The 20,170-nt window shown below is 27.5% G+C and overlaps 1 protein-coding gene and 1 long non-coding RNA gene across 7 annotated transcripts in view; one reads left to right on the top strand and one right to left on the bottom strand.

The window, feature by feature from the left end:
- LOC141529307 (uncharacterized) overlaps nucleotides 1-20,170 on the top strand; it is a 365,923-nt gene that overhangs the window by 116,648 nt on the left and 229,105 nt on the right. For 2 of the 6 annotated variants that reach the window (XR_012479572.1, XR_012479574.1), the window contains one exon: nucleotides 9,008-9,325. The exons of 2 other annotated variants lie outside the window; for them this stretch is intronic. The gene's annotated coding sequence lies outside the window, so the exon portion shown is untranslated. Of the gene's footprint in view, nucleotides 1-9,007; nucleotides 9,326-20,170 lie in introns of those variants that run through there. 2 more of the 6 variants (XR_012479575.1, XR_012479571.1) reach the window with 2 other exon arrangements.
- LOC141529311 (uncharacterized) lies at nucleotides 2,204-19,351 on the bottom strand. Its single transcript, XR_012479580.1, has 3 exons — nucleotides 19,159-19,351; nucleotides 4,840-4,958; nucleotides 2,204-2,646 (listed from the first exon to the last, which is right to left on the bottom strand). It is a non-coding gene; the product is annotated as an uncharacterized LOC141529311 (long non-coding RNA).

Raw genomic sequence — 20,170 nt, 5'->3', positions numbered from 1 at the left:
GTTCCCTCAGCTGCGCGGCGGCCATCATGAATGTCTGTAAAATATGTATTCGAACAAACGTAGAGGGGACCAAGTTAAGTCAGTATCTCTGAGAGTAAGAGAGAGCGAGCACTTGTGAGTGACAAAGAAAGCAGGCAGAGCGGAGTGGGGGAGAAATACCCGGACGCTTGGCGGGGAATGGACAAATTCCGACTGGAAGGAGTATTCCGGAGGCAAAAAAGGAGCAAAACATCCTCAAGAGAACTAGTGTTGCTGCAGTCTCATTTCACGGCAGGATAGGCAAAAAAGCTCCTTACCTAAGCCATCCAAGTTATGCCATAAGGAATAGAGATGACCGCGATCTATACGCGCATGTTTCTGCAAATGCGTTCAATAAAAGGACGTATGCGTGTTGTTATAAATATGCAGACGTTTTTCGCTATTTCTACACTCAAAACCATTCATATTTACATTTATTAAAAATTTCACTGCCGAATATGTTAAGCATGGTCTTGTTTAAAATCCCAATACTGATTGTCCCTGTTCGTGTTTTTCGGCTTTTACTGTTATGTTGTCTACGATAGATAAAAATGGGTTTTAATATCCTGACAATATTGCTCTATCGCATGGAACATGAAACGATAAAGTCTGCTCGTAAATATGAAAAATTTTTTCAAAAAAAAGAAAAAAAAACACATTTGAGTATAATCCAGATGTTTTTTGGTGATAGATTAGAGCAACAATTGTGTAGGATACATATAAACTGCAATATATATTGTTGTTTTTATCGAATTTACAAATTATTTTTTGTTTCATTTTTCTTAAGATACACTAAAGCTCATAAATATTTGTTATCCAGATGATATCTGGGCGTGATTATTAGTTTATGACCGAGGTATCATTGATATTTATAGAAGTTAATAAGGTACCAAGTAGTCGTTTAGTTTTTTTTAAATCACAAGATAATACACTGCGAATTATTTCTTCACAATATTTCTTCATCTCTGACGCATAATTTTAGCAGTATGAAAATTTAGCATCTTTTTATCAACAGACTTTTTGGATTTTTTTGTTATAAGCCTCCGTAGTTTCTATCAAAATGTAATGTTTACGAGCAATGAGATTATGATTTCTTAGCCTTGTTCCGACGCCAAAATTCAAAGTTTTCTATATTAAGTTCACTGTAGTATACTCATTTTCTTTTATTAAACATGTTTTTTTTTTGTAAATTTCTATCATGAACATCAATATTTTTCATCAACATATCAATATTTGCTTTTTTTTTTTTTTAGATAAAATAATTATTACAAAAAATTGCTTTTCTTTCATTTGCAACAAAAACTTTGAACATTTTTTGTTAAGACATTAAACTAATCAGTATATGAATTTAATTAAAAATTTTTAAAATATATTATGAAATATTTTCAGTGCATTACTGCTAAAATTTTTAATAATGTAATGCACTAAAAAATTTAAAGATTCCAGAAAAACTTTTTTTTTTCAAAATGTCACTTTTGTCATAAAATATCAATTCAAGAAAATAATTTGAGGATCAATAAATTAAATTTCTTGATTTAAAAATGAAAAGTTCCTCAATTCTGAATTTTACTACAGAGCGAAAAACTTTACTGTTGTTCAAAAAATTAATTTGAACTAAGTTTACTTAGTTAAAAAAAATTTGCCGCTCAATTCAAGGTCAAGAAATGTTTTGAAATTTTTTTTTAATTAGCTGAAATTTTAATTACATTGATTGAAGATATTTAACTTTACACAGAGTTACTATGGTTATTGATCGGAGATACAAAGATCTTAATTCAAAAACTCAAAAAGCAAGAAAAAATTTATCAAGCAAAATAATTGATTTTCTTCGATCAAAATTGTTTCTGTTCGACTAAATTACTTTTTCTATTAAAATATTTAAGTACATCAAGAAAAAATTTCAATAAATATTCGAAATACCGTGCTTTGAAATTTACACTGTCAAATTTTAATAATAATATTTCCCATAATTATATGAAAATAAAAAATTTACTTGAATCAAATAAATAATTTTGAAGAATTTCATTTCCTTGATTTAAGTAGAAAAATTCTCAAACTAAGAAAATTTTTTTGGTTTAAGTAAATTTTACTTGATTTAAGAAGTCTTCATATTGATTTAAAACAATGAAACTTCAAAATTATTTTCTTGGTTCAAAATTTTTTCTCTTGATTGAAGTTAATTTTTTTTCAGGGTATAAAATATGCGAAAGTATTTTACAATGTAAGAAAATATTGAATAAAGTAATAAAAATATAGCATGTACAAAATTGCTTCAAGCATAATATTTCCATTACTGATGCTTTATTGCCGCTCAATGATTATTGATAAAAGTATGTTGTAGAATATAGCAGAGAAAATATGGTAGCAGTACTCATCAACTGCATAATAAAAGGAAAGTGGTGATTATCGATAAAAGCGTAAATGAGAATATTGCAATGTCATCCGGTGGTCATAGCTTATACTTATTTCTGGTATTTCACCAAGACCCAAGGGCACCCCTTCAATATATCCAGAGCAATTTCACGTTCCTCCATTCCATACCCCACCTCGGTTTCAGATGGCCAAGAATAGAATAGTCTTTGCACGCTCTTCCACTTACGATATTTTCTCGTAACCTCCAATAAGCTCCTGGGACAAGAAATGAAGAGAAAAAAAATAAAAATCATCTCCCAAGCTGCACTTGGTTTCAAAACACGATCGCGAAAAATGGACCATCCCATGACACTTATACATTCAACTTTGCTTAGCTCTTTTTTATAATGGATCACATTTTTTGCTCATGTGTTGAAATGGTAATAGAGGGCAACAACAGTTCTTATTGTCATCTGCGTCAATAAAAATAGGGTCACTCTACGAGATAAATTAGGATTAAAAATATTCAATTTATATCTTCAGAATTCTAAATAGAACAAAGTTGAATAAATGTTCCAGGTTGTAAATATCTTTTAAAAGATGATGAATATAGCAAACATATGGTTCAAAATCTTTTTAAATTAACAGAATACAAAAAATTACTTATAGTTTAACAATTTGTTGATGAACCCATTTAAATGCATTATGAAAAGCTTCACACGGAGCTTTTAATTTAATTGAGATAGTGTCGAACGAGTGAAATTGGAAAACTTGAATTCACGTTAAAATGGTGGCGCAATTAAACTTATTTTGATGTTCTTTTCCTGCCAGTTAGCTTCGTTTTACTTTAGCCTTTCATTTCTTTTTTAAAGAAGCTTATGAGCTTTGAAATTTTTTGAAGAATTAAATCGTTCATTTTTATTCTTTAATTTATTAATTCCGCATTATTGCAACTCAAATAAATATCAAATTAATTTTTAATTTCCACAGAACACCTAACTACAATTTTTAGATTTCCTACCGTAATTATAATTATGTCGCAAAGATTTTCATCGTAAAAAAAAACATTAAATTTGTGATTAAAGTATCGGAAGTTTAAATGAAAAAAATTTCCTTTTAATATATAATTAATCATACATTAATTATGTTAGTGTAATTTACACATATTTTGTTAAAAATGTAAAAAAGTGCTATGTACAACTGTCTTTTTACTATTTTATTGTTAACATCTTCTAATATGTATAGTCTCATTTTATAGTCCAAGAAAATTAATTTTTAAATCAAAATGTATTTTGATAGTTTCAATTTTTCTACAGAAGCTACTTTAAAGTATTTAAAAATGATTCATTTTTTTTTTTTAAGTTATTTTTTTCCATTCTCCAAAAATGTTTTAGTTAGATTTTGCAAAAGGGGTAAGAGCTAGAATACAAAGTATTAGACAAAAGATGTAAAGAATCAAATTTTACATCAAATTGATCTTGTGATTTTTTTTTATATATATAATTAAAGTTATTAAAGTTACGGTGGAAGAAAGCTAAGGGATGATAATTTTATATTTGAAGAATTATAACAAGCTCAAAAATTAATGCATTGAAAATTTATTTTTGTTTTTAGATGATATCCTTTTCCGTTTTATGAAAAAGACGTTTGGATACCACCTACTACACTGAAAAAAAAATTAACTTGAATCAAGAGTAAAATTCTTGAACCAAGAAAATAATTTTGAAGAAGTTCACACAGTAAAAAATTTTGTGTCATTGCGTTAAAAAATTTTGTGTTAAAAATTTTAGTGTAAAATATTTAACACTTTCATGTGTAAATTTAATATTTATTGTGTTAAATTAACACGAAAAAATGTTAAATTAACACAAAAAAGTGTTAAATATTTAACACAAAAATTTTTTGACTCAAAATTTTTTACTGTGCATTGTCTGGAATAAAGACGAAAAATTCTTGAATTAAGTACAATTTACTTAAAACGATGAAATTCTTCAAAATCATTTACTTGATTTAAGTAAATTTTTTTTTTCTGTGTTACTAATGATTTTTTTAAGATTACTATTTTCTTTTTTCTTCATATATTTATTTTGTCATTTTTGTAAAACATGAACTACGAATGAATAATTATGACTGTTGTGTGATTTATACACAGTTGCAAATTGACTGAACGATGCTGAAATTTGTAAAAGTCAATAATGATCTTTGACCATTACATTCAGTACAATATTGGCAGGCTCATATGTTAATTGTAATGTTTCTTCAATACTGTTAGTAACTAGCCAAGCACAGAACGATGAGAAAAAGTTGGACATTCTCTAATGCTTCAATTTACTTTAAAACTATCCCTTGATTTGTTCTATATACATAGGAATTAATTACGTACAAAGTATCAAGAATTTTGTCCCTAATTATCAACTCCGTAACTAAAAATTATTAAATAGTTGACAATAAAATAAAAGATATCTTTACCTTCTGCAACATTGTAAAACGTAGGTTTAATTCTTCTGTTTTGTGCTTCTTGCATGTACCTTGTGTTAACTTCTTTATGCATGGTATGCATCAGAAATCTTGGACGATGGTGCCCTTGCCTGTAACAATTAACATATATTTTGTGAGACTTGCCAACAATATTCTACAGAAATTCCGTATGCGTACTTATTTTCGTATTTTTAAGCGAAACAGGTAAAGTAATATTGTTGATTTAATAAATGGAAAATTTTCGCAAATTGAGAATAAATTTTCAGTCGTGAAGACTTAAATGCCTTTTTGTTATTTGTTATTATTGAATGATAAGTATTATTAGCAGTGTGTTGAGAATTATAATGAACAAAAGTGAAAATTATTACTTTCTACGCCTGTTAAATATTGATAATTTGAAAATATCTTGTCTTTACTATTAAAGTTCAATAATGCGATTTTAATAAATTAAAAATAGAGTTTGATTCATCAGCCCTAATTCTCAAAATTTATTTTTATAAAACTAATCTTTTGATAATTTAAAGCTGAAAAACTTTATCTAAAATTTTTTTAAAACTTTTACTAAAAATGATACATTACAAAATACGTTCCAAAAGTTAGCGAGCATATATTTGTAATAACTTAATTATATCCCACTTATTTTATTTTTATAAAAAAAATTATGAAGATTAATTTGAATACAGCCGTTGCGAATATGATTTGAATTATGCAAAGGAATTTTATGAAATCAATAGTATTGAATTAAAATTTACTGTTATAAGCAGTAAATATCATTTTTCAACATATATTTTAACCAATTTTATTAAACCAATATTCTCACGAAAACCATTCGAGTGATTAATGGACCCATTAGTCATTGGTTATTTATTCTCTTTTGCTGGGCGTAGAGTGTCTCCAACAAGTAAAAGGTGGTGCCGAACCATCAAAGTGCCAATAAATTATTATCATAGCTTCCTCGTTTTCGAAGCAGTTAAATGTCCGCGAGCTTCATCAATCATTTGTATAGCGTAACGTCATATTGTTTTTACTTTTTATTGATAATATAACGGGTTATTCATTTGTTTTCAACTTTAGAAATTTCGAATATTTTAAAAAGCTTCATCCGTAAAATAATTGAGAATATAGGCTTATAATTAGAGACGCTTTTCCAAAGTTTTATTAAATTATGGTGCAGTGTCAAAGTAATAGGTTAAGTAAAGGTTCAAAGTGGTAGACCAATTGTGCACGAACAGAAACTTTTGGAGCAAATGAGATTTAACTTGCGCCTTCGTTTACTATATTGGGGTTCCCCATTTTCCATCGTCGACTGATGATGACGAAAGTTGAAAATTGCACACCATTGAACACACCCGGTGCTACGATACTCTATTGCCCTGATGCGGGTTAGACTTATGGTGATGGTTACATGCTCAGTGGAGGAGTCATCCATTTCATTTATTATTTTCTACTATTTAATTTCAAGATGAAGATATATATTTCAATTATAATTTATTTTTTTAACTATTGAAAGCTATCCGGGTCGGAAAAAAATTTTAATTTTGACTTGGTTTGACTTAATTTCCTTTGAAGTTATTAATTAGATGACGATTTCACTTCAGATCTTGACTTTTTTTGTCTTAAAACTCTTTTTTTGACGTAAAAATTATTTAGTTGACTTAAACATGATTTTTTTTTTACTTAAACAAACAACTCGCCATAGAGTCGACAAATCTATAGCTGTCTGCTTTACTAATTTTTGTCTTTTCTTGACTTATAAGATAGAATAGGTAATAAAGTTTTTTTTTGAATCAAAAGGCTAAGTTTACACTGACACAAGGATTTCTTAGTATTTAAGGAGATTTCTTCGTATTTAAAAAATCATATCTTTAACATCATTTTTTATTAGTACACAGAAAGAAAGAAAGTCTTGAGTCAAGCGTAAATTTTCCTAAATCAAAAAAATCTTAAAAAAGATTGAAAATTTCTTGAATGAAGTTAAAATTTCTTAAACAAAGTTAAATTTTTTTAAGCCAAGAAAATTTCTTCTTGCTCCAAAATAACTTCGGTCTTCCTTATAATTTTCTTGGTTCAAGAAATTTTTTTTTCTGTGTATTAAAAAAATATTTCTTAGCATTTAAGAAATATTTCTTAATATTTATAACATTTTTTAGTACTTAAGAAATATTTTTTAAATGCTAAAAAAAATTTTTTAAACACTAAGAAATAATTTCTTGAATACCAAGAAATCTTCTTAAATGCTAAAAAATCCTTTTATCAGTGTATGATAATTAAAATCAAAATCACAAAAATTTTCTGTTCCGCATACGACTTAAGAATTCCTGTTTTACAACAAAAATAGTATTTATTTTGTGTTTTTTTCTCGACCTACGAATTTTATGTCTTAATTTAAATCAAAAATTTTTTGACCCAGCCCAATAAAATTCATTTTTTTTTCTCAATCTACATGTTTTTAAACATTATTTTGCCTGCAATATTCTAATATATGTAGCAAATATGCAATATAATCCAAGACACCAACTGCAGAGAAAATGTTAGCCCCGTGCAATATCCCAGGGCAACATTACTTGGTTCATTTTACCTTTACTCTATATGCATACCGTCCCATCTTCCTATACATATATATTTCCACTATCTGTATAAGTATAGCGCCAGGCAAAGTAAACTGCCTTACAGAAAAAGAACATTCACGCTTTAACTCTCCTCCTCCACCCTCCCAACTACTTCGAGACTTCATATTCCTTTGTTTAATCTCGCTTGTGACTCTCAAAGGAAATATTATATTTCAAATTCCCTCCTTCTATTCTACTCTTCATATTTTCTTTTTCACTTTTCTTCCCTTTTCTAAAGCTCTCAAACTTCATCATATTCATTGTTATTTTCTAAGTCCTAAATTGATTTTTACATCGCCTCATATTTTTTACTTCACTTAAAATTATAAAACAAACAAATATCAATAGAACTAAAAACTGATATGAGTAAATATATAATAAATAATAAATTTTTTTATTAATGTATAATTCAACATAACATTCCAAAGCCGATACCAATTTTTGACAATTCATGTTTCTTTTTTTTCTTCAGCTACTCCATAATATAGAACAAATGTTTTTTTGTTTCGTCTACATCAGTCGAACGTAAAAAAGATATGAAACTGAAAGAGGGTTTTGTAGCACCCTTTGCGACAGCCGAAAAGAGACGATATACCAAAAATAAAGAATAATAAAAATATTCTCATCGACGCTTGAGTTTCTCAGTATAATTTTACTTTTTTTTTTCTTTTATTCATTCACTTTACGAGCTAAACTTTTACCCTTTTATTTTTTTTCATTTTCATTTTCGTATATAATACGTTTTTTTTTTTTTTTATTTTTCCTCTTAGTTTTCTTTTTTCCCTCTTCTTCATTATCGGTTGTGTGTTACTTTACTCTTGCTGCTGCATATTTTTCCATATTATCCCGATATGTCTTTCCCGCTATCTCCATGAGAAGTTCACTGCCATTTCTTTCGCAAACTCTATACATATTTACAGAGAAAACGTTGTATACCGTCATATAATATTGTTAAGTTACTGAATTTAAGGGCGTGTCATGAAGTGTGCAGAAAACTTTAGGTTAAAGTTTATAATGGAGAAGAAAGGAACATTATTTACATATAAAAGAAAGTAAATAACAAATACATGAAAGAATTCACGGCACATGCATATGAGGATTACAGTTGGAGTTTTTTTTACTTGTGCATTTTATGACAGTTACTATTCTTACCGATACACGATTCAAAACTTGTTTATTATTTTTACTGTTAGCTAAAGGAAAAAATACTGGTGTAACTAACAGATAATTCTTGTTAATAATTGATTTAAAATTATTAAATGATCATAACTCAATCTTAAACAAAAAAAAGAATTAACTTGAAGAAAGAGAAGAATTCTTGGACCAAGAAAATAATTTTGAAGAGTTTTATTGTCTTGAAACCAGTCCAAAAATTTTTGAATCAAGTAAAATTTACTTAAATCAAGAAGATGATGTTCTTCGAAATTATTTACTTGATTCAAGTAAATTTTTTTTTCTGTGTACTAAGCAGTTGTAATAACTTTTTTATTAGCTAATAAAATAATCAGTTTAATGTATTTTTTTAAATTGAGATATTACTTTAATTTTAGATCTAATTTCATTGTAACAAAAACTTCGTAAGGTAATCTAATTAGCGAGATTTTAGGCGACGGATAACACTTTTTCCAGGCTTTGTTGGTGAACTGGATAATCAAGCAATTTGAATAAATTCCATAGTCTAAATCTGTTCCATCGGAGCAAATATGGTTTACGAAAGCACAGAAGCAAAAGATTACTTGAGCCAAGAAAATTTTCAGGAGGACTTGAGTTTACGAGGAGCAAGGAAAGAATTTCTAGAGATAAAATAATTTTCTGTGTGAAAAATTGATTGAATAATCAGATGTAAAATATTCACGAAATAAAAAGAATACAAATTTTGCAGTACCATTTTAAATATCCCAGCTATTCCATAGATATAAAAATTTAAATAAAAACTAACTTGAATTGAGAAAAATGATGTTGAATTGAGAAAATTGTTTTGAAGTAATTTGATGGTTGTTTGGCTTCATAAATTTATTCTTTAGGTTTCTAAATTCTTGGATTAAGATCTTTATATCGACAATCGATAGTGATTTTGATATCATTTAAGATTACATTATCTTCAGTCGATGTAACTATTTTTTTTTAACCGAGAGTAACTTTATTATTTTATAGTAGCTCTTAAAGTTTAAACTATCAAATCGTAAACATATGATTTAATTTCAGTGTAATAATATATAACGTAAAAATCTATTAATGCAAACAACACATGTATATAGAAGAACTATACCACTGCAACAAAACTCGGTCTAGTAATATACTTTAGCTGCAATAAGATTAAAGCCATTACAGCTACAGCAGAACATCGTGTAGCACTCGTAAGGGTTAATCCTCTAGCTGTAAGAAGACTACTGTTATCGCAAGTTTAAGACCATAATAAAAGAAGTAATCTGGTTTTCTTCTCAAGAATAATGCCTTGCGTTACTCAACTATGGGGTAATATGGACTCTCGACCGAAATAAAAATATTGTTATGAGTTAAAATAGACCTTTAACACACGAATAAGTTTCGGTGGCGTTAAGTATTAAATCTTTCGTTTTATTACATTGGAACATTTATATTACTTCAAAACAATCTGTTGTGAAAATTTGTTTTATTAAGCGATATTTATTTTACTCTATTAAAATATTGCTTTTTTCATTTCTATCCTAATAATACTTAGATTTTTAATCTTTAATGATAAAATGATACATTGTTTTTAATTTATTGCTTTTTTTGATGTACTGTGAAAATATTTTGAATAAAAAGTAATGAAAATAAAGATGTCAAAACTGATTATTTTTAGAAGTCATAAAGAAGGTAAACGACACTTAAAAAATTTCTTTGAATTAAGAATATTTATGATTCAGTTGTAATTTTTTTTATTTGTAAAAAACATCATTTTCAACATGGCCGGTATATATAGACACACATCTAAATATATCCCTCGTAGAAATAACCAAGTTTTCACTCGATTTGAACCAGTAACTCGCCAGCAACTGGCAAGTCTATAGACCAAAAACTCGATTTCATTCCTACTAAGAATTTAGTTAAGAACTTTGAATGCATCGAAAATTTATCCATTGATTCAAAAATAAATTCTCGAAGTTACCTACACAAAAAAAAAGTTTTAAGCTAGATTTTTCGGAAGACCTAATTTCTTTTGGACTAAGAAGAATTTTTTTTGAGACGAGAAAATTAGTTTGCTAATGAAAATTTTTTCCATGAATACAAAATCAAGAGGGAAATTTTCAAAATAATCTTCCTTCAAAATATTTGTCTCAAATCATATACACCTTTTTATATATATTATATGTAAAGCATAAAATAAAATTAATGTTAAACACACAGAAAAAAAATGTTCTTGAATCAAATATATATTTTTGAAGAGCTCAATATTCTTGACTTGAGGAAAAAAATTCTTGAAGAAAATTTTACTTGATTCAAGAATTCTTCGACTTGATTAAAGACAATTACCCTCTTCAAAATTATATTTCTGATTCAAGAATTTTTCTCTTGAAACTCTGATGTTCAAATTTCATCATAAGAACTTTTATACAAAAAAAAATTTATCTAATTTCAAAATAATCATGAACTACGAAAATTATTTTGAATCAAGCAGAAAAGTTTTTGAATTAAAATATTTTTCTAAGCGTAAATAAACTTCAGTTGGTTCAAAAATTTATCTGAGTGGATCAAAAAAAGAATAGGTTGCTTACAAAAATTTTAATTAAAATTATTAATCTACGTAATTCAATATAGACAACAAATTTCTTAAATCTGGTTCAAGATTATTACTCTTGAATCAAGTTAATTTTTTCAATCGGAAATTTTCTAATTCTACAAAAATTTAACATAAAAACAATCTCTGCACAGAAAAAAAATTTACTTGAATCAAGTAAATAATTTTGAAAAATTTTATCTTCTTGGTTTGAAATGAAAAATTCTTAAACTAAGAAATTTCACTTGGTTTAAGTACATTTTATTTGTTTTAAGAATTTTTTATCTCGATTCAAGACAATAAGCTTCTTCAAAATTATTTTCTTGATTCAAGAATTTTACTCTTGATTCAAATTAATTTTTTTTTCAGTGTGCTCAGTAATTTTTAATTTCAAATTCATTATCACCAATCTCAATATTCAAAACCGTAATAAACAATTGAGAATGAAACGAACCTAATAAAATTCTCCAAAAAATCTCACGAGTCTCATTTTGAGCTATACTCACGTGCCAAAAAACAGCAATACCATAAAAATGACTTTGCATTTATTCACCCCACAGCCAAAATAAATAATGTACATCCAATTTCCTCGGATGCAATTCAATACATTTTAAATAAGCTCGCATATTGATGGTCATTCCCTGGGATGAATAATATAATTTTTCTTCCTCTTCTATGATTATGATTTCATCTTTCCCAGAAGCCCTTTAATGATAGCCACAGCCGTTTCATTAGAGAACTTTCGTTAGCTTTCTGGGTTGACAATGACTTAATGTCCATACACTTATAATAATCGAGGATTGATAGCTTAGTCTATATTGAGACCAAGCAGCTAGGGGGAGTATGAATTAAGGGATACAGCCGCACCTTCCGTAAGAACATGGACACTGAGAGAAGAAGGCACACACCCTTAGCTCGAGTTTGTGTATTAATTACTATACCATTATTTATGACGCTTGTCAAACTGTTATGTGAATGTGTTAGACCTTATACCTAACCCGATATTGAGAATACATATCGACTAGTTGCTCTGAAAGAGTTAAACCAAGCATGGGTTGGTCTACCGCAGAGCCCAGCCTCTCTTTATGGATACCTGCTGGAATCTTCTCCATAGAATCACCTTATGCATACTGCAGTTATTAATATTATCCCTCCTCATAATACTGAATCTTTATAAGTACTATAAAAAACCATATAATATTTTTTACTTCATTATCATGATCATAAGTTTATGGTTATCGTTATTCGTAATTGAACGTAAAATGGTTAAATTAGCATATACTACGATATTTATATTAATCAGTTACATCACTCGATTAACGATAATATACTCTGTAAAATAACATTTTCTTTTTACTTTTTAGGCTGCTTTAATTACATATTTTATAGTTGCCACGATACCCTTTCAATGAATTAATAAGAAAAAAATGTTTTAATAATTTATTAACTATTTCGGCAAATTTGCGGGCATTCAGACCATTGGATAAAAGGTTCAGGATCGTAGTGGGCGTGAAGCACATCCGACATAACTGGATACTGGAAGCTGTGTGCTAATCCAGTATGGCGTCTGAAGGAGACTCTTAACTTCTATACTAACTGTCCAGTCACTTTCACAATTTAATAATAAAAAAGATTCGAATGATGATGTGCAGTTGCATTTGTAATTTAGAGGATCATTCAACTGCTCACTTTATCTTGTTTATTTTCATTTGTTTATTTATTTTGATTAATGAAGAATAAAGATAGAAATGAATGATATAGTGAATCAAGATGTTTTTTTGTTTAACTAAAACGATCATTGTTATATGAGTAAAGTTAAAATTTTGTTATTTGAACCAAGAAAATAATTTTGAAGAGTTTCTATGTCTGGAATGAAGACGAAAAATTCTTCAATCAAGTAAAATTAATTTAAACCAAGAAAAATTTCTTAGTTGAAGAATTTTTTTACTCAAATCAAGAAGATAAAGTTCTTCAAAATTATTTACTTAATTCGAGTTATTAAAAAAAAATATTTTGAATAAAATGAAAGAGTATTTTTAATCCAAGATTAAATTTTTGGAGACCAAAATATTCTTAGTTAATTAACTTTTTTTTTGTAAGCATTGTGAGTAAGGATTTATAGTTTGTAAAGTTAACAAATATATTTTCAACATAATAATGTCGTTAATTAAAATATCTTCTTTGCTTAAAATTGTTGTCTTAGGTCAAGAAAATAAAAAAGGAATTTTTAAATTCATTGGTAAAATAATTAACTTCATTTAAATAAATAAATTTTGAGCCAAGTTGATCATTATAAAGAATTTTATTATCTTGAATATGGTGGAAATATTCCTGAGCAAAGTTAAACTTACTAAAGGTAGTTAGGGGCCTGCAAGGCATAATGCAAGAAAATTATGAAATTTTTTTATTGAAAGATAAATATATTAATAATTCACTACCAAGATTTTAGATAAATTCACCACACCGTTTTCGAGTAATTAATTTTCGAAATTGCTTCTTTTACACGTAGAGATATAGAAAGATGGTAAAGTTAGTATGCATCACTCGAGTGGTACGGAAGATTTCATACTAATTTTACCATCCTTCTATACCTCTACGTGTAAAAGATGCAATTTCGAAAATTGATCATTAAAAAACAGTGTGGTGAATTGATCTGAAATTTTAGTGATGAATTATTAATATATTTATCTTTCAATAAAAAAATTTCATGATTTTCCTGAAATATACCTTGCAGGCCCCAACTACTTTAAACCGGGAAAAATTGTTAGAATTTTTTTTTTTTAACAGCGAAGCAAAATTAAAGAAAAAACCAGGATCGCTTGAGCTTCACATTAGTTAAACTCAAATTTCTGTATTGGTCACTACAGTATGAACTTTCAGTGGTGGGATCTCAAGCCACGAAAATTTTCTTGGTTTCAGTAAATAAAATTTTTTGTTGAAGAAAATTTTTGATTCATTAAAACATATTTTTATCACAACAAAATTTGTAATTTAATAATTTATTAATTTAAACATTCTTTTTGCCATTTAAATAATTATTTTATTTCGTTCAAGAAATTTTTAAGACTCATTTTATGCATTAAAAAATTCCTTTAACAAAAAATATTTTCTCTCAATTTTATAAAAGTCTACAGTTTTTCTTCTCCAAATAGTTTTTTTCAATGTCCTTAAATAAAGTCATCAAGTAAAATTAATAAACTGCAAAACGTTTAATGACAGCAAAGCAGAATAAGTATTGGACGTAAATACAATTCAGAGTATATAAACTCTAATAACTATATACTAATACCATACATGTGTTCATTAGTATTAGTTAAAAAAGACGATTTCTGTAAAAGTACTTTACAGTCAGTAACTATCGATTGGGATAATCGAGCAATCGGTATTAATATATAAAGTTCATTCACTCATGATATTAGATTGTTAGCCGTAAGCTCAATAAGTAGCCAACTTATTAAATTATTATGATGACGATACTATTGAAGTAATCGGTAAATAATAATAAAAAGTCGTAATCAACTTGACGTTATTTCAGTTTGATATGTTACGATTATGACTGTCGTCAGGAGTTTAATGAACAACCACGTAGCATATAGAAGATCCGGTTTTTACAGAATTCTAATTTATCCTTATATTTATATTTATATATTTATAACTTTACTAGACGCGGTAGTAACATTTATTTTTTTTTTCTTAATTTGAAAAAGTTATTGAATATTACCGTATATTAAACACAATATTATAAACTGAAAATTGCTTTCATTGACAAGCTGCTAAATCATTTTATTTTATCTTTAGACCAAAATCATGGATTATATTTTAATATATTTATTATCGATACTTTAAAAATATATAAAATGGGAATTTAAGAACTCACATTTATATTTAAACAACAAAGCATTCATTTTAATATTATGGCTACATATTTTTCTTTAAGTTACTTTACGGCGGTACCTTTTGTCATATTTAAAACAAAATTATTTTTATGTATACACAATACAAATATATTGTATGACTAAGCATACATTATAATATCGAGTTTCATTTTAAAAGCAAGTTGTGACCATTTCAAAAAACACCCGCGAGATCATAAATTATATAATACAATTGTGCATAACCGCTAGTGAGTCTTAGATTTTACTACCAGTGGAGTACATTGGACCCCTTCCACTTTGTTTTTCGTTTTTTTTTCTTTCAAGTCGCCTTTTATGTTATTTTATTCGTTACTTTGTTTTTTTTTTTTTTTTTTTTTTTTTAAGAACTCCCACCTTTTGCTGAACGCCAGTACCAATCGTGATTCTTAATGACATTAAAATTTTTCGTTGTCCTGGTGGACACTGCAATCCCACGAATATCTCAAGCATCTCTTGAGCTTATATTAGCGAGCGTGGTAAAACTGGTATCCAATAACCAGCTAAAGTTATCTTGTCAATTAAAGTAGGTACATGTAGTATTGCGCCGCATTCCCAGCTATTTTACTGTACATTTATGTCCGTGGTAATTTTTCTAAGTATTTTAAGTATTTTTATTTTCAATTCATAGCTCCATAAAACTATTGAGTTTGAAAACTCCCAGTTATTTTATCCTAGGATCTTACTATTATTGCTTTACATTAAAAATCGATTTAATTATTTTTGTAATAGACATTTTTTATTGTTTTTTTTGTTGACTTTATTGTTCGTTATAAATTAAGTTTTTAAGTTTGATAACCGCTTGAGTCTTGGTATTGACAATATTCTATGAACTTTCTTTGGTCATTTAGCTGGTCGTTTGTAATCCCCGGGTGGCTACAAATTTTCGGTAGGAAACTCCCAAGATGGCTATCAAACTTCGTCTTATGTGAAAACGCAGCTGCAAAAGTCGGAACAATATAAATACACACTCGTCTTGCGAAAATTCGGGTAAATTGAATTTCGAGGTGGAATGAAATCTTGAAGAAAATTTTAATTCTACGGAATTTGAAATGCACGTGATACTTTTTGATTAAATGACTAAAAATTTTTTATAAAGTTTAAAAAAGATAAATTAAAAATATTCAAATTTTGCCAACAAATTTTAAATTTGAATTATTTAAAATGTAAAAAGTGATCTTAAACTGTAAATAAATTTTATGCTATTTTTTAAATTAAATATTTAATTTATAATTAATCATCCTTTGATAATTTGTTTAATATAGCTTCAATTGTACGGAAATATCAAGAAAATTTAATTTAAGAGTCATCCATGATATTAGTACTTGTCATAAATTAACCAAAAAATAATTAATACAATAAAAATACAAATCCAAGCTTCCTGAATAACTTTGATTGAGTTATTTTTCTTTTTTTTATCAAAATATAAAATTCTTGATTAAATTTTTTTTTCTTACAATCCCGAAGAATTATTCAAAAATTTAGAGAATGTCAAATTAATTATTGCTCAGATTAGGTTACATTTTTGTAAGAATATATCCTTTAATAATTCAATAAAACATTCTCTCAATGATTTGATGCTTTGAATACTCGAAAATATTTTAAAGCCGAATTAAGTTACAATTAATAAATTATTCAGAAGACCCTTAGCGGTACAATGACCGCATCTACACAAATTTTTTAAAAAATTGATCACTCGAACAAAAATACGTTGTTTAAATTAGAGTTACTTTTTATTCAACTCAAAGTTTATTACACATTTATAAATTTCTATAAAATTTTCCTTAATTTAAAAGAATGATTATTTTTGCTCAGTAAAAATTTCGATGACAAAAATACTTTGATTCAAGTAAATATATTCTAACACTGAATCGATAAGTTAATTCAAAAATTGAAACAGCTACACTGAAAAAAAAAATTAACTTGAAACAAGAAAAAAATTATTGAACCAAGAGAATAATTTTGAAGTTCCATTGTCTCGAATAAAGACAAAAAATTCTTGATTTAAGTCAAATTTACTTAAACCAAGAAAAATTTTTTAGTTGAAGAATTTTTTTACTCAAATCAAGAAGATGAAATTTTTCAAAGTTATTTACTTGATTCAAGTAAATTTTCTTTTCTATGTAGCAAGTTTTTCGGTTTCAGTTACACTGAAGAGCTCCCTTTGAACTACTATCAAAATTACTTGTGACTATTATCTCTGTTACCACTTATCTCTAAGCAAAAGCCTTTCAAACCTGGTAGATTGCTTCATTATTGTGAATTTATTAGGAAATTTTTACACATCTAAGATCTAGAAAATTATTTTTTAATCAAAACATTCATTTTTGAAACACAAAGATATTTTTTGGACCAAGGACTTTCCTGCTTTTTTGCTAGAAAATTTTCTCCGATTAAAAAAAATCTTCTTAAAAGATAATATATTTTTTTTTTTAATGTTGGGTAAGGGTGTAGTATTTCCTAATTCTGTTTTAATAAGAATAATTTTTAATGTATTTAATTTATTTAAAAAAACCTGACAAAATTATGATTAGGTCAACGTGTTCCGATCTTCCCTACTGTACTTAAAAATTATTTTCAATTAATCTTGCTAACATGTTCAGTAATCATGAAAAAGGTTTACTTTTTTTTTTTTTTAATACAAAATGATTAATTTAATTTATAAGCTTTAAAAGTAAAATAATTTCCAATGTATTTTTCAACTGTAAAAAAATAAAAGAAATCACAAATTTATTGTATGAACGATTAAATTATTCCTCGGCTTGTAATAAATTTCAAAAAAATAAAAGAAAAAATTAATTTAAAAAAATTTTCAATTAATAAATTAATAAGAATAGTTAACTTATTAAAATTTATTAATATCCTGTTTTATAAATATTCTTTACAGAATTTTTTGGGCTTATGATTTTATCAACAAAATTATCCACAATCACAGACATGCATTAAATTTAGTATGCAAGATCCGATAATTAACCATTACCGCGATTTTCCAAATGCTTTGATTTGCAATAAATTAAAATATATAATACTAATAAACTGTTTCTAATCTTTAACGTGATAATTATAAGCTAATAAAAATTTTATTTGTCAGTTTTACATTGTTATAGCCTAGACGTGAAGCCACAATCCTTAAATTAATATTTAATGATCAATTAAAAACGACAATCATGAATATGAATTTATATTCACGTGCTTTTTTCAAACGACAATATTAATATTTGTATACCCATGTACGTCTAAATGCTAATTAATTCACTTTATGTGAAATCCAAATTTCTAAAAATAAATAATTTTTTATTGATTGCTCGATCGAAGGCTGTAAATCAATTTGCTATTTTAATTGCAAAACTAGTGATCAGTAAGTAAATAAAATAGCTGTTATTTATAGTTCTAATTATGTATTAATTCTTTATTTTAACATCTGCTTTATTATTCATTTAATTATCTAAAGATATGACCAATTTCACAGTTTTAATGTCTACTATAATATAAATATAATTTTCGAGAAAGTGCCGTCGCGTAAATACTCGTTTGTTTTCACCAATTTGCGCGTCGCGACGGAGAGTCATGGACTTTATAAATTTAGATTGTTATTTTTGATATTTATTATTAGACAAAATTTTCGTTTCAATTATTTGGCAAATTAAATATTTTATGATAAAATTAAAATTTTTTCCCCAATGAAAATTATCTATAATGTCATTTTAAGTTTGAAAAATAAGAAATTACATTTTTTATTAATTTAGATAAGAATTTTATTAAAATTTACGGAAATATATATCACATTTGCATTACCTAAATAATTATTTCAAGATTTGTTGTTAAAAAATGCAAATTTAATATTAAAATTATTACCAAAAAATTAAGCAGAGGATGTGAAAAAAAATTATTTAAAGCAAATACTTCAAATAATGAAAACAAGAAAAGTTATATTGTAAGATAAATAAAAGTAAAACAACACGTGATGATTCAATATGGCCACCAAACTCAGTTAATTCAAGGGCGGAACTCACACATGACACTAGTCCAATAGATTATTGATTTGACCTACCATAGCAGCCATTCTACAGCGAAAACGCTCGAGTACAACGACACAACTTCAACATAGCTTTATCACTTGATTACCACCAATTTGCACTAAAATTTTTCCATTAAACTTGCAATTAAAATTATCTGAATCTCCAAAGCAAAGTTCTCATGAGACGGATTATGAACACACTGATAATATCAATGATACACAACCTTGTATCTTAGTGTGATTGAATCTCGGAATGAATCCGCTGATAAAGCGACACTTATAATATGACGTCACATATAAAATGAACAATTACGCGAGACAGTGGCGTTGCGGAACGAGCTGTTTCATAGACAAACTTCAACGACAGAATGACAGCTCTTCCGTTCGAAGGGGATCTAAAACGAGTGATGAGTATAGAAACTTTGTGGGAAACGAAAGATTCAAGAGACAACAGTCTCTGTATGCGAGGGTGAAGCATTAGATTCAAGGCCTAACCTTCCAAGGGTTGATTACCCCTTTATGGCGAGCGTCAAGGTCCTCTGTGCTCTGGTCCATCTACGAGCAGAGTATTTACAACCAGGCGATCATAAAAACTTCCGGATAGTCCTTTACCCTATTGCTATTCCTCAGCTACCTGAGTTAAGTAGAGGCGATTCCTAAAAAGTGGCTGATGCATTTTGTACATTACGTATTGCGTAGTATTGCGTTGACAAACTTAAGATCAACCCTTCGGGAAAAAAAGTTAAGAATGTTACTTTTATTACTGTTTGACCATTAAGAATGACAACAGACTTGGTAGCCGATGCAGCCTTGAAGGGTATAGGCATCATAAAATAATAAAACAATCCTTTTTTAGCTGCGTTACCTAAGGTTGCTGACCTTGGTCTTGTCTGTGTCCTCTGGAGTTTCTATATACAACCCTCTTCTCGGATTCGAGTAATCCTTAACTCAAGTCATTTAAAAGTTTACTCGTTAAAGCTAGGCGCACTTTATATCCCACCTGCATCAAGTATGTAAGATATACCAACGACTTTTGCCTTTAGCT

The sequence above is a fragment of the Cotesia typhae genome, unplaced genomic scaffold (assembly GCF_013202065.1).
Source record: "Cotesia typhae breed Kobodo isofemale line unplaced genomic scaffold, CoteBio_Ctyphae contig_48, whole genome shotgun sequence".
NCBI classification, from domain to species: Eukaryota; Metazoa; Arthropoda; class Insecta; order Hymenoptera; family Braconidae; genus Cotesia; species Cotesia typhae.
The sequence above is the reverse complement of the archived record's forward strand: the minus strand, read 5'-3'. Positions and strand labels throughout refer to the sequence as shown.